At 40.2% G+C, this 12,020-nt stretch overlaps 1 protein-coding gene and 2 long non-coding RNA genes across 9 annotated transcripts in view; 2 read left to right on the forward strand and 1 right to left on the reverse strand.

The window, feature by feature from the left end:
- Positions 1-12,020, reverse strand: part of limch1b (LIM and calponin homology domains 1b) — a 282,167-nt gene that overhangs the window by 119,222 nt on the left and 150,925 nt on the right. The gene's annotated exons all lie outside the window — the stretch shown is intronic.
- LOC107561878 (uncharacterized) lies at positions 2,680-4,223 on the forward strand. The gene is made up of 4 exons (XR_001605920.1): positions 2,680-2,802; positions 2,925-2,994; positions 3,617-3,693; positions 4,208-4,223. It is a non-coding gene; the product is annotated as an uncharacterized lncRNA (long non-coding RNA).
- On the forward strand, positions 4,250-5,944 carry LOC107561879 (uncharacterized). Of its 2 annotated transcripts, none has more exons than XR_001605921.1 (3): positions 4,250-4,298; positions 4,461-4,631; positions 5,926-5,944. It is a non-coding gene; the product is annotated as an uncharacterized lncRNA (long non-coding RNA). The 2 variants fall into 2 exon arrangements; XR_001605922.1 differs by lacking the exon at positions 5,926-5,944 and adding an exon at positions 5,014-5,063.

The following is a 12,020-nucleotide window of genomic DNA, read 5'->3' on the forward strand; positions in this document are numbered from 1 at the left end:
CTGCTCTCCCTGCTCTCATCCATGCTAGGCTGCATGGATGCGCAGGGAGTTCTTTCCCAGAACAGAACCGCCAATCCAAACTGTATGCTAATTGTCAATCATCTTTGACGATAGTGGTCCTGACAGAAATCTAGCGTAGCGTTAGATCTGCCAGGTAACATTAGTCAAGCTCGCATCAGCTGAGTTTCAACTGATCCCCATCAACCTATGGGAATACGACACCTATCTAAACATTCATATATAAGGTCCCTCAGTATTATCGGCCGTTTTTGCATTGCTCAATAGCTAATTACCCTCCTCCATCCCCAACTCCTCCTCTGTCAGTCAGGATTCAGCCTTCTGATTCTCCTTTGAATCAGACTAATTCTAAAATGTGTACATAACATTATTGAACTTTAACAATATCTGCAATACATTTGTGTTGGTTCTGTTCTGTTTACCCTGGGGGGGTTATCGCTGCTCTCATCCATGCTAGGCTGCGTGGATGTGCAGGGAGTTCTTGCCCAGAACAGAACCATACCGTCAATCCAAACTTTATGCTAATTGTCGATCATCTTTGACGATAGTGGTCCTGACAGAAATTGTGTCAGTGTCCAAATATATATGGACCTAACTGTATGTTTACATTTATTTTCTTGGTTTGATTGCTTCTGTTGTCCTCATTTGTAAGTCGCTTTGGAAAAAAAGCATCTGCTAAATGATTAAATGTAAATGTAATGTAATTTTATATGCACTTTTGGAATGCCATACTAATTTTTAGAGGTCAACCGATGTATCAGTTTTTCCGATCACTCGGCACCGATAGATGATTACTGGAAATTAATTAATGTACATAATGACTTAAAGGGGTCATATGATGTTGCTAAAAAGAACATTATTTGGTGTATTGAAATGTTTGTGGTTTAAGGTTAAAAAACACATTTTCCACATACTGTACATTATTGTTTCTCCTCTATGCCCCGCTTTTCTGAAACGCGTTGATTTTTACAAAGCTCATCGGTCTGAAAAGCAAGGTGTGCTGTGATTGGCCAGCTATCCAGTGTGTTACGATTAGCCGAATACCTTAAGCATGTGACGGAAATGTTACACCCTAACATACTGTGATGATGCCCTGTCAGGCCGGAGCGATGATTCAAAAACATGAAAACCCATTATAAACTAGGCATTCGTTGCATCCAGTGGGGACATAATTATGGATTATAATGACTTATACTGTCTTTTTACGTGTTGCATTGCATCACGCCGTGTAAACATAAAACCATGTCTGCATTTGTGATTGGAGAAATGACAAACAACAAGCCCTACTCTACACTGCCCAAAAAACTCGCTTTAAATATAAAAAATATAAAATATAAAAACTCTTTAAATATAATATACTTGCAGTCTTTGAGTCAGAACAGCCGGCATTGTAGTCTACTCTACCAGGATCAGGAAATGGTCGCTTGAAGTGGAACTGCAAGCTAACCGCTGTTTTCAGAAGGCAAGCGCATTTATCCACAGTGGAGAGAGCACGTGTGCACATGGTTGCCAGGTTGACAAAGATAAGTAGCACACTTAGCAGATATTTCCGTATTGCGCAAGTGTAAACCTCTGATTTGGGGATTACGTCTCTTTATATCAGGCAACCCAGTTGTGTTCCTCTGCGGCCAGATTAAACCTTGTTGTAGCCTATATATGTCCTATTCATTCTTTTTTAGAAACCTCAAACTTTTCTTCTAAATTTTAAACATTGTAAAATGTTTTACAAATTAAGCGTGGTCCACTGCTGCACACTAGCCACAATATCATACACGTATCGTCAAATCTCTGTGACGATACATCGTCATATCAATATTTTTAACACCGCACTAATCAGCTCCAGGCATGACGAAGCAGATATCGTCCTCTTTTGGAAAGCCAAACAAAGTAGTTTTGCTTTCACAACGAAACACACAGCGCCTTCACGACATGGCGGTGGCGGCAACAACAATACTACAGCGATAATAAAAGTTACGCCTTCTTTCTTTGCGTGAACATTTGGGCGGCATTATGCAAATCTTCCCACATAGTGACGTAGATATGTGGGGGCGTGTTAGAACGAGCCATTTTAGGTAGGTGTGACTGACTCTTAACTTTTATAAAGAATATCTCTTTGGATTTGAGACTTTAGTCTTTGCAACTTTACAGATCTTCTTTATGCACCAAGTATTGTAACTTGGTGTATTTCTCTTGTAACACTCCAAAGAGAAAGGAAAAATTGAACGCATCATATGACCCTTTCAAAATTGTGTATTGTGCATTTTTTTCAGCAAAACGTTTGTCTTTCTTTGGCTCTAATAAAGTAGTCCCTATGCTTAATTTATTGAACTATAATATAGATCACGCTTTCTCTAATTTGCTCTGTATTTTTAATAGGGCTGTGCGATATTGAAAAAAAATGCAATATGCGATACAATATTGCTTAAAGTGTGAAAAATCAATTTAAATTATATTTTTTAATATTTTTAAATGAAAATTATATAACCAATTTGTTTCACATTCTTTCTTGGAAAAGAAAGAATCACTACAACTTCTGAAAGTGCACAGCAAAATATCCAGTGTTGTTTAGAGTTGCTTTTATGGTGTTAATTTATCAGAGTTAAAAAGTGTTGATTTGAATGGCATTAACACTTGCAGTGTAAATCAGTGGTCGGAGTAAGTGTAATTACAGCGAGTTGACATAATTGACACTGGTGATGAGTTGATCCAATTTCCGGTCCTTGCACATTATTTCCTTTTTGATTAATGGCGGACGACCACGAGGAGAGGACAGTGTTCAAACAGGTATATTATTTTATAACCACTTAAATTGACCAATTTTCATGTTTAGTTTACGTTTCTCCCATTCAGAATAATATTAGTATATTTCTCAACATTGCTAGAGTGCTAACAGTATTTATTTTCAGATAACGCGACAGACCACCGACAGGATATCGAGGCCATTTAGTTGCACCACTTGTTAGCAAGCAAATTGAGGTAAGAATGGCATTGTTTTTTAGTTAGCCGTTTTAAACGTACGTTTTCTTATATTTTAGAATCTGGGGTAGATAACAGGGTAATTTCTGTGATTTGTGTAACTTGACTGTTTAATGAGTTAAATCAACGCAAATAACGCAGCATCCATATCCCCTTCTTGGGGGCTCACGTTATTTGTGTTGCCAAAATAAGACATTGTAATGCATTTTTGTTTCCAGTATTTTAGTATAACTGTGCATTGTGAGCAGCAATCAGTAACGCGCAGTTTTTTTTTTTTTACACGTGGGCGCACAGCTTCGGATGATCCGAGGAATTTACATGAAATGTAAAGCGGTTACTCTCGTCTGCAAAGTAAAAGGCAGCGGAGATAAATTATCAGATAGTCAAGCAAGAAGCGTTTGGCTAAACTTATATTTTCTGCCAGCGTATGACTATGAACTAATATTTGCTAATATTCGCGAGCTTCATCTGCAATAGTAGAAACTTACAATTAACTCGCTGCAATTTCACTTTAATGTAACGTTAACATCTGTGGGGTGACAAATGGAGCTTCTGACAAGCGGCTCGCTGGATTTTCTTTAATATTAACAACGTCATAATTTGCATTTTTCTTGACCAACAGCTTTCATGTTCATCAAGGCATTAAGACATTTGTAAAACTGCACAGCGATAGTAGGTTCCAAGACTTTTTCACTGAAGGTAAGCTTAGAATCTTGTTCTACTGCTTAGAAATGTACTTAGTCATATAGGAACTATGCTTGAGGTATAAGCCCACAGTGCTTTTGTATGCTAACACGTTACAATAAGGTCTCATTTGTTAACATTAATTAATGTGCAAACTAACTTTATTAGTTAATAAAACTAGAACTGTTTGTTCATTTTAGTTCACAGTGCATTCATGTTAACATACCAATTTTGATTTTTATAATGTATTAGGGAATGTTGAGATTAACATTAACTAAGCTTATTAAATGCTGTAGAAGTATTGTGCATTCTTAGTCCATGTTAACTAATGAAACCTTATTGTAACGCACCAGACATCAGCTTGTTAATATTGTCAGTCACATGACAGCAATTCATGCGTAAAACTTCAGTGCACAGATGCAAGAAATGCACACAACTGTGTCAATTGGTGTAGAAAACAATGTTAAGTTTAGCATTAACTAATATATATATATATTTTTTTTATTATTATTTTTTTTTTACATTGAAGGAGATCCCCACCCGCAAACAGCAGGAAACTTATGCCTTGAGCATTATTTCTCTTTCCTAGCCCGAGAGACCCGTTTTCAACAAAGGGCTATGTAAGAATCTTTTGTATTGATGTACTTTTAACACAATCTAGTTGGACATGAAGTTTTGTGCTCCTTTTTTGTGGCATGTAATAGTAGTTTATCTATTAAATGTAATGTAATGCCTAACGTAATGTTCAGATCTTACAAAGTGTTCTCTTGTCTTTCTGACAGGAGCATTTCTACGTTCCAGAAAAGGGAACAGAGTTCATCTCCTGGCGCCTTAAAACTTTGTTGAGGAAGAACCCAAAACGTGTTGGCTTGGAGATGACTGAAAGTGGAGGACCAAGTCGACGAAGAAGGATAGATGATGTGCAACAACTTGAATGAGATGCATGCAGAGAGGTAACTTATTTCCTTGTCCATACAGCTGATGAAGCTGAAGTTATGCAAAAGATGAAGGAAACTTTCAAGCATAAACAATAGGGCTGCACGATAAATCGCATGCGATATTTAATGCCCATCTTGCCAGTAAAACCGGTTCTGTAATCAGCTGTAAATCTCTACACGTGCGTGCTTTCACATGGAGCAGCATTTACTACACCGAGCAGTTGTTCACTGACAAGCTGCACAAAACCACGATCATATTTTGCACATGTTTTGGTTATGGCATGATTTGTAAGGATGTCAATTTCATATTTTTCTCTGGTTTCTTGTTATTGTGAGCACTAAATGTTTGTTTGTTTTATCCTAAATCGCCCACCACCCCCTAAACATCTTCATTCAGATTGGGACGGTTACATGTCCTGCTGCTGTTGCATCTCCTGCCTTCTGCTCCAGGGAGGAAGAAGACTAAGATCAGTACAAACAGAGACTGGTGACAGACTTGTGCATTACCATAAGGTAAAACTAACAATACTGTTGCAAAGTCATTGTGAATGTTTAAATGCAGTGGTTTTCAATCATAGTCCTTGGGATTCACCCCTCTGCACATCGTTTCTCTGACCTGACACTTAAGGGATGGTTCACCCAAAAATTTAAATCGTCATTTACTGTTCCAAACCTCTATACATTTCTTTGTACTGCTGAACACAAAGGAAGATATTTTGAAGAAAGTTTGTAAACTGGCTGCTTTGGGCAGCCATTGACTTCCATAGTAGGAAAAAAATTAAGTACTATGATAGTTAATGTCTTTACAAAGTGGCCTGTTTACAAACTTTCTTCAAAATGTCTGTTCAGCAGTACAAAGAAATGTATACAGGCTTGGAACAACTTGTGGGTAACAACCTTTTCTGTAAATTACAAAATTTTCATTTTTGGGTGAACTAACCCTTTAGTTTATTTCATGGAGCTCTTGCCTAATGAGGTGAAGATGTGAAGCAGGTTTGTTGAATAAGGGAAATACACAACATGCAGAGCGGTGGGTACACAGGACAGGGATTGAAAATAACAGGAATGTGTCTAAATGTTCCTTTTGGACTTTAACTGATTGCACATGTTCACTTGCATTATATTGACCTACAGCTCTCGGATGTCCATGTACAACTCTTTGTTTGTGTTCTAATGAAGTCAGTCAGTCACATAGCTTAATTTGACTGAGGGTGTATCAGCAAATAATTTATTTTATTTTTTTTTCCCTGGTTTATTTAATCTATTTTGTTTTGTGCTTTTTTTTTCTTTTTTTTCCCCCTCTCTTTAGTCCTGCACCAGTATTGAAGACTGTCTCAGCAGGAGGGAGGGCCACCAGCCATTCCTACTGAGATCAGGAAGGATTAACCACTTTTACGTCGTTGTGGACAAGCGCCTCATCCCTTGCGTTGGAACCAGCTCCTTGAGTGCCTTTTGAACTTTTTAAAATTCACTGTCACTGTTCCACTACGAGGAAGCCCTGGTGTCAAAAGCCAACAGCTTGTTCTACAGGCCTTTTGATCTGCAGTGTTTATATGGGTCAGATGATGGTGAATATATTGTACCTTCTGTGTTGGTGTAATAGCTACATCTGTGTTAAAAATTAAATTTCAAACTGATACAGCATGTTGACTTTGTTTTTTGTTTTTTACACCGAATGCACAGGTATTTTTAGTTGAATACTGATTACACTTAATTACCTTAATCAGGGTTAGTATGAACACTATATTAGTGTGGAAATAAGTCTCTTGGTGTTAAGATATTGACACATATGGTGTAGTTTCAACACTAACTTGGTGTAAATGAGGGGGAGGGAAAACACTAATGGTGTTAACGGTGAACACTTACAGTGTTGTTTTTACTCTATGCAAGTGTAAAAAAAAGTAACACTATTTAAAGTGTTCGTTTAACTCTATTTAGTGTGGACCTATATAAACCCCAAAAAGTGTTAATTCTCACTGTGAGTGTCAATTTAACACTTTCAAATTTGCTGTGACCAGCAGTATTTTAGCAGTACATAAAATGTAATGTCACAAATCAGAGATTTATTTAGCAATTTTATATAGGCTACTTTAATTTTATATTAGCACATATTTTTTATAATCCTACTGTTCAAAATACCTTGGATTTTCCCTAAATAACCTCTATATGGAGTCAAGATATATTTTTGTTATGGACTACTTGACAAGAGTGATGTAGTAATGTTCACTGTTAAGCTTACACTGCGAAGTATCTGAGAGAAAACTGATTTGACCATCTGATTTTCACCAGTAAGAAAAAACGTGTTTTAAAACTTCTTGTTTTGCAGAACATCACAGTTATATATAACATGAGAATAAGGCCGGAAGTTAGGAAGAACATTTTAAGGAAAATATATTTTCATGATTTTTTTTTTCTCAAACCTTGTCTGTGGTGTAAAACACCCCTGGCCACATGCCCCCAGAGGGCATCACTTCCCACTTTGATAATTACTGTAGTTACCATGTTCTGAACATCACATCCTTTATTTACCCACAGATGTAATCTATCTAGGTGGTTGAATAACAATATTTGGACTTTATATCTAAAAATTACCTCAACTTATCACCAGCAAGCTAGTTAGCATCAGCTAACAATATTTACTTATTTTCAGTACGGTTATGATGAATAAACATTCATATCTGTCTACTCCGCTAGTTAATCCAAACAATATAAAAATGTATACTGTTGATAAATAATATAAAAACAGACGTCACATAGGGCTAAATGTGTAGCATTTTAATAAAACTGTTAACGTTAAGGCAGCGGGAAAATATGAACGTCCATGAGTTATTTTAATCAGTTATTTTAACGTTTCGTTTTTTTTTTACCTAAAACAGAGACGCTGATGTTGATGTGTCTGCATTCAAGCATTTCAGTGGGCTTAAATAGATCACCCTTTACAGCAGATTTAGTTCACAAACAACTGACAGTTTTGAACTAAATATGATTTTCAGTTACAATAATTAATCCTAAAATTCGACGTTAGTAACTTACTTTTAGCAGCATCAGTCGCGCGCACTCACAAGATCTCCCGGTTCTTACTTGTGAATTCAGTTCACTGGAGACTCGCACTAAACGGTTCATTTGAATCAGTGAGTTGTCCACTCGAGAACAGCTGCAATCGGATCATTCTAATTCGTGAATGAATCGTTGGGTGCAATTTGTGAACAGATTTAAAAGGTTCATTGAAAAGAATAAGTTCGTTCTTGAATCAGACACCGCTTCTGCGTGTCGGAGCACGTGATATAAGGAGTAATGATATGTTTTATGAAATATAGTGAAGTAAAAAGTATGATCTTATGCGTTGGAATGTAGTGAAGTAAAAGTTAAAGTTACTCAAAATAAAACTACTCCAGTAAAGTACAGAAACTTGAAAAATGTACTTAAGTACAGTAACAAAGTAAAACTACTCCGTTACTGTCCACCACTGCTAGCTAAATATTTAGTCTGGTTGTTGAAGAGAATTTAGTATATTTAAACTTACATATTTTGAAAATACTGTATTCTAATCACTTCTGGCATATTTTATGCTGACAGGGTTAACATGTTAAGCTTTGGCAAAGCAAGTAAGCAAACTCATACGAAGAAAATGTGTCAATTGAAAAGTCACCAACTTGCTCACCTCAGCCGGCACTGAAGAGACAAAAAATCTGTTGTCCTGATGTCACTAAAAAGGATGGCCTTTTCTTAAAGGGACATTAAGATAGGACCTATTCCCCAATAGGACAGGGTGGACAACCATTCAATTGACATGGACAAAATCTTCTTTTTTTATTAACTAAAAATACAAATCTCCAGCCCGCTGGCCGCACCGAAGACAAGCCCGCCAACCACGTCAAGTTTCGAACTTGTGCATCGAAGTGTGCTGGCCGCGCCGTTGTCAAGGCCGCCGGCCATGGCTCTCTCCAGCCCGCCGGCCTCACTGAAGACAAGCCTACCGGCCACCCAGATGTCGGCTTGCCAGCCGCGCCGAGTCAAGCCTGTTCGCCCTATGGCAAACCTGTTGCACGTTCAGATGGCAAGCCCGCCGTGACTCTCTCCAGCCCGCCAGCCTCACCGAAGACAAGCCTACCGGCCGCCCAGATGTCGGCTTGCCAGCCGCGCCGAGTCAAGCCTGTTGGCCCTATGGCAAGCCTGTTGCACGTTCAGATGGCAAGCCCGCCGGCAGTTCATATGGCAAGCCCGCCAGCCGGGGCTATCTCCAGCCCGCTGACCAGGCCGATGTCAAGCCCGTCAGCCGGGACTATCTCCAGCCCGCTGGCCACACATATGCAAAGCCTGCCGGACCGTTATATGGCAAGCCCGCAGGACGCTTAGCACTCTCACCTGCCGACACGCCTTTTCCCCCCGATCCAGAAGAGGAAACTAGGGGTGAGGAGAAGGGTGTCGGCTCCTACCCCTAGAGCTCGCTCCAGTGTCAGCTCCAGCCACAGAGCTCACTCCAGTGTTGGCCCAGAACACGCCTTTTCCCCACAATCCAGAAGAGGAGACAAGGGGTGAGGAGAAGGGTGTCAGCTTCAACCCCAGAGCTCGCTCCAGTGTTGGCCCAGACCACAGAGTTCACGCCAGTGAAGGGCTCCCCGATCCCCCGTCGAGCCCAGGAAGGGCTCCCGATCCCCAGTTAAACCCAGGAAGGGCTCCCAATCCCCTGTCATGACCCACGGAGGGCCTCAGAACCTGTAAGCGTCCCCAAGTAATTTGGGGGAGTAGTAGAGCCTGTGTTCCCTACTCCGCCATGGCACCCGGAGCTGGCAGATCCACCATGGCGTCCGCTCTGGAGGTCTCCCACGCCCCGGGGGGAGTAATGTCAGACTCCGGGCCAGGTTTTGTGTGTGTCTTTGCTCCCCATGTAGGGAAGGGAAGGGGCTCCCGATCCCCAGTTAAGCCCAGGAAGGGCTCCCGATCTTCCGTCCAGCCCAGGAAGGGTTCCCGATCCCCCATCGAGCCCAGGAAGGGCTCTCGATCCCCCGTCGAGCCCAGGAAGGGCTCCCGATCCCCAGTTCAGCCCAGGAAGGGCTCCCGATCCCCAGTTAAGCCCAGGGAGGGCTCCAGTCCCCTGTCATGACCCACGGAGGGCCTCGGAACCTGTAAGTGTCCCCAAGTAATTTATTTGGGGGGGTAGTAGGGCTCCAGCCGTAGAGACCGAGGCGGGGGCTGGGGCCGCGGCCTCGGAGGCTGCTTTGCCATGGCCTCCCAAACTACCTGCTCCGCCATGGCGCCCGGATCTGGGACCGCCTTGGGGCATCCCGTTCCGTCCAAGCCTGTCCTTAAGGATCGCCAAGGTGCCCACCCTCCCACTCCTTTGATGTTGTTTGGTGCGAGGACACGCCTTCCGGAGGGGGGCGTCATGTCAGGCCTGTGTTGTGTTTTGTTCCCCATGTACTCCCTGTGTCACAGTGTTTAGCCATTATTTTATTATTATTTTTTTTTAATTAATTTCCTGTCCTGATTATTTCATTTAGTTTCTTTGTTTCCTCCTGTGTTTGTTGATTGGATTTCAGGTGCGTTTAATTTACTCCCTTGTTATGTCTGGTATTTAAAGCGTAGTCTGTCAAATGTTTCTTTGTCGAGTCTGAATGTTGTTACCCGTTTCCTCTGTGTGTTTTCCTGGTTCATTATAAATTCCCCTCCGTCTCCTCGTTCCTCCCCCAAGTGAGCGGGACATTAATATGTTAGTCAACAAAATGTAATCATTTAAAATGTAAATTTAAAGTAAACTTAATTTGACAATATTACAAAGTGCACTTTTTTAAAAGTGTACTGAAGTGTAAGAAACAGTCATGAAAGAGTGCTTTCTTTAAGTACACTTAAGTGGCCATATTTCAATTTCATATTTAATGTTTTCTGCAAGTAATTATTATTATTATTTTTTTATATATATATTTCAACATTTGAGGTACATTACAAGTGTAAATTCAATAATTAACTGCACTTCATTTTCACAAGGCTTAATACAGTATTTCAAAGACATTGAAGCTTATTCAAACTTTCCACATTGTAACACACATGAAGGCATTTGGTGTTGTTGGAATCAGATCTGGTGCAACACGTCTTGAAGCACCTAGTTTTGTTATGCAAATGCATAAATACAATTTGAGAGAAAAGATTTTCAGTGAATAATGCTGTAAATTTCAGTCTTTTTTAACACAAACCAAATGGTTGGCTTCAGATGAGGTTTAAAAGAGAGATGATCAATGATGACTGATATCAAATAATTTTTAATGCATGCAAATTTTCAATCAAATCTTTTCGCTTTTGTGCGAGCAGTTTTTCTCACCAAACGTGTTTTTGTTTCAAAGCATTATTTCAGAAACAGCTGAGATCATTAAAAGCTGCAGTAGTGTGTGTATTAATGCAAAGCTTAGCACCGCAAACAGTCAGATCAGAATAACCCAGTTTTATTTTAAGACTAACAGCAGCCACCTCACACATATGGACCGGGTGCCATAGCAACTCTGACAGTATGTTGGGATGTCTGTGCAGATACGGGTCGTACAGTTGTGTTTGTCCCGTGTGTGTGTGTACGCAGATCAGTTTGTGTACTTTTGGTATTTATTTGTAGGTTTGTTTTGTGGGTGGGAGGCAGGGTTGTGTCGTGTCTCATGCTCAGATTAGTAATCTATGTGCAGTTTGACATCTTTCGGATAGCGATATATATGCCATTAAAATCAAAAATACTCTCATGGGGCCGACCCTGCGGCCAGTGCGCTAATGCACTGAGCTACAAACACACACACACTAATAAACATGTCACATAGATATTTACATAATTTTGCATTGATATTTACAAATGGACAAACATGGTGCTTGTTCATATGAAAAAAGCTTCATGTCAGGCACACATTAGCATCTCTCTCTCTTTGGAGGTGTTTAAGGGCCTGTGTTTAAAGCCGTTCTCTTGTCCTCTTTTTTTCATGTTGCGTAAAGGTTAAACCTGATGTGACCCATAACCCAGACAGCCAGAATGCAGCTTTGTCTAACTAAATGAGTGTGTGTGCCTGGCTCTCCATCTCAGCCCTGCCATCCCAATCATTCTGATGAACACCTAGGAAATTGGAATTGATTTGACCCCTTTGTGTGTGTGTGCGTATGTGTGTCTGGGGCCCTAAACAGAATAGATTGTCAGCCTTATGCAGGAAAATCCACATTTGCACACATTTTTTTGTTTTTCTATCATAGTGAGGACATTTGATTGACATTTATTGTTTTTTTATACTGAACTAATGGTATTTTCTATCTTCTACTCCTTAAACTAACCCTCACACCATTGGTTGGTTGGTTGATTTCTGGTTTTAATGTCCTTGAGGGGACATTTGGCTGCCTCAATGTAGGAAAAGCCTGACACACACACACGGTTTGTAGTGA

Source organism: Sinocyclocheilus grahami, unplaced genomic scaffold, assembly GCF_001515645.1.
Source record: "Sinocyclocheilus grahami isolate Dianchi unplaced genomic scaffold, SAMN03320097.WGS_v1.1 scaffold796.1, whole genome shotgun sequence".
In the NCBI taxonomy this organism is placed as follows: domain Eukaryota; kingdom Metazoa; phylum Chordata; class Actinopteri; order Cypriniformes; family Cyprinidae; genus Sinocyclocheilus; species Sinocyclocheilus grahami.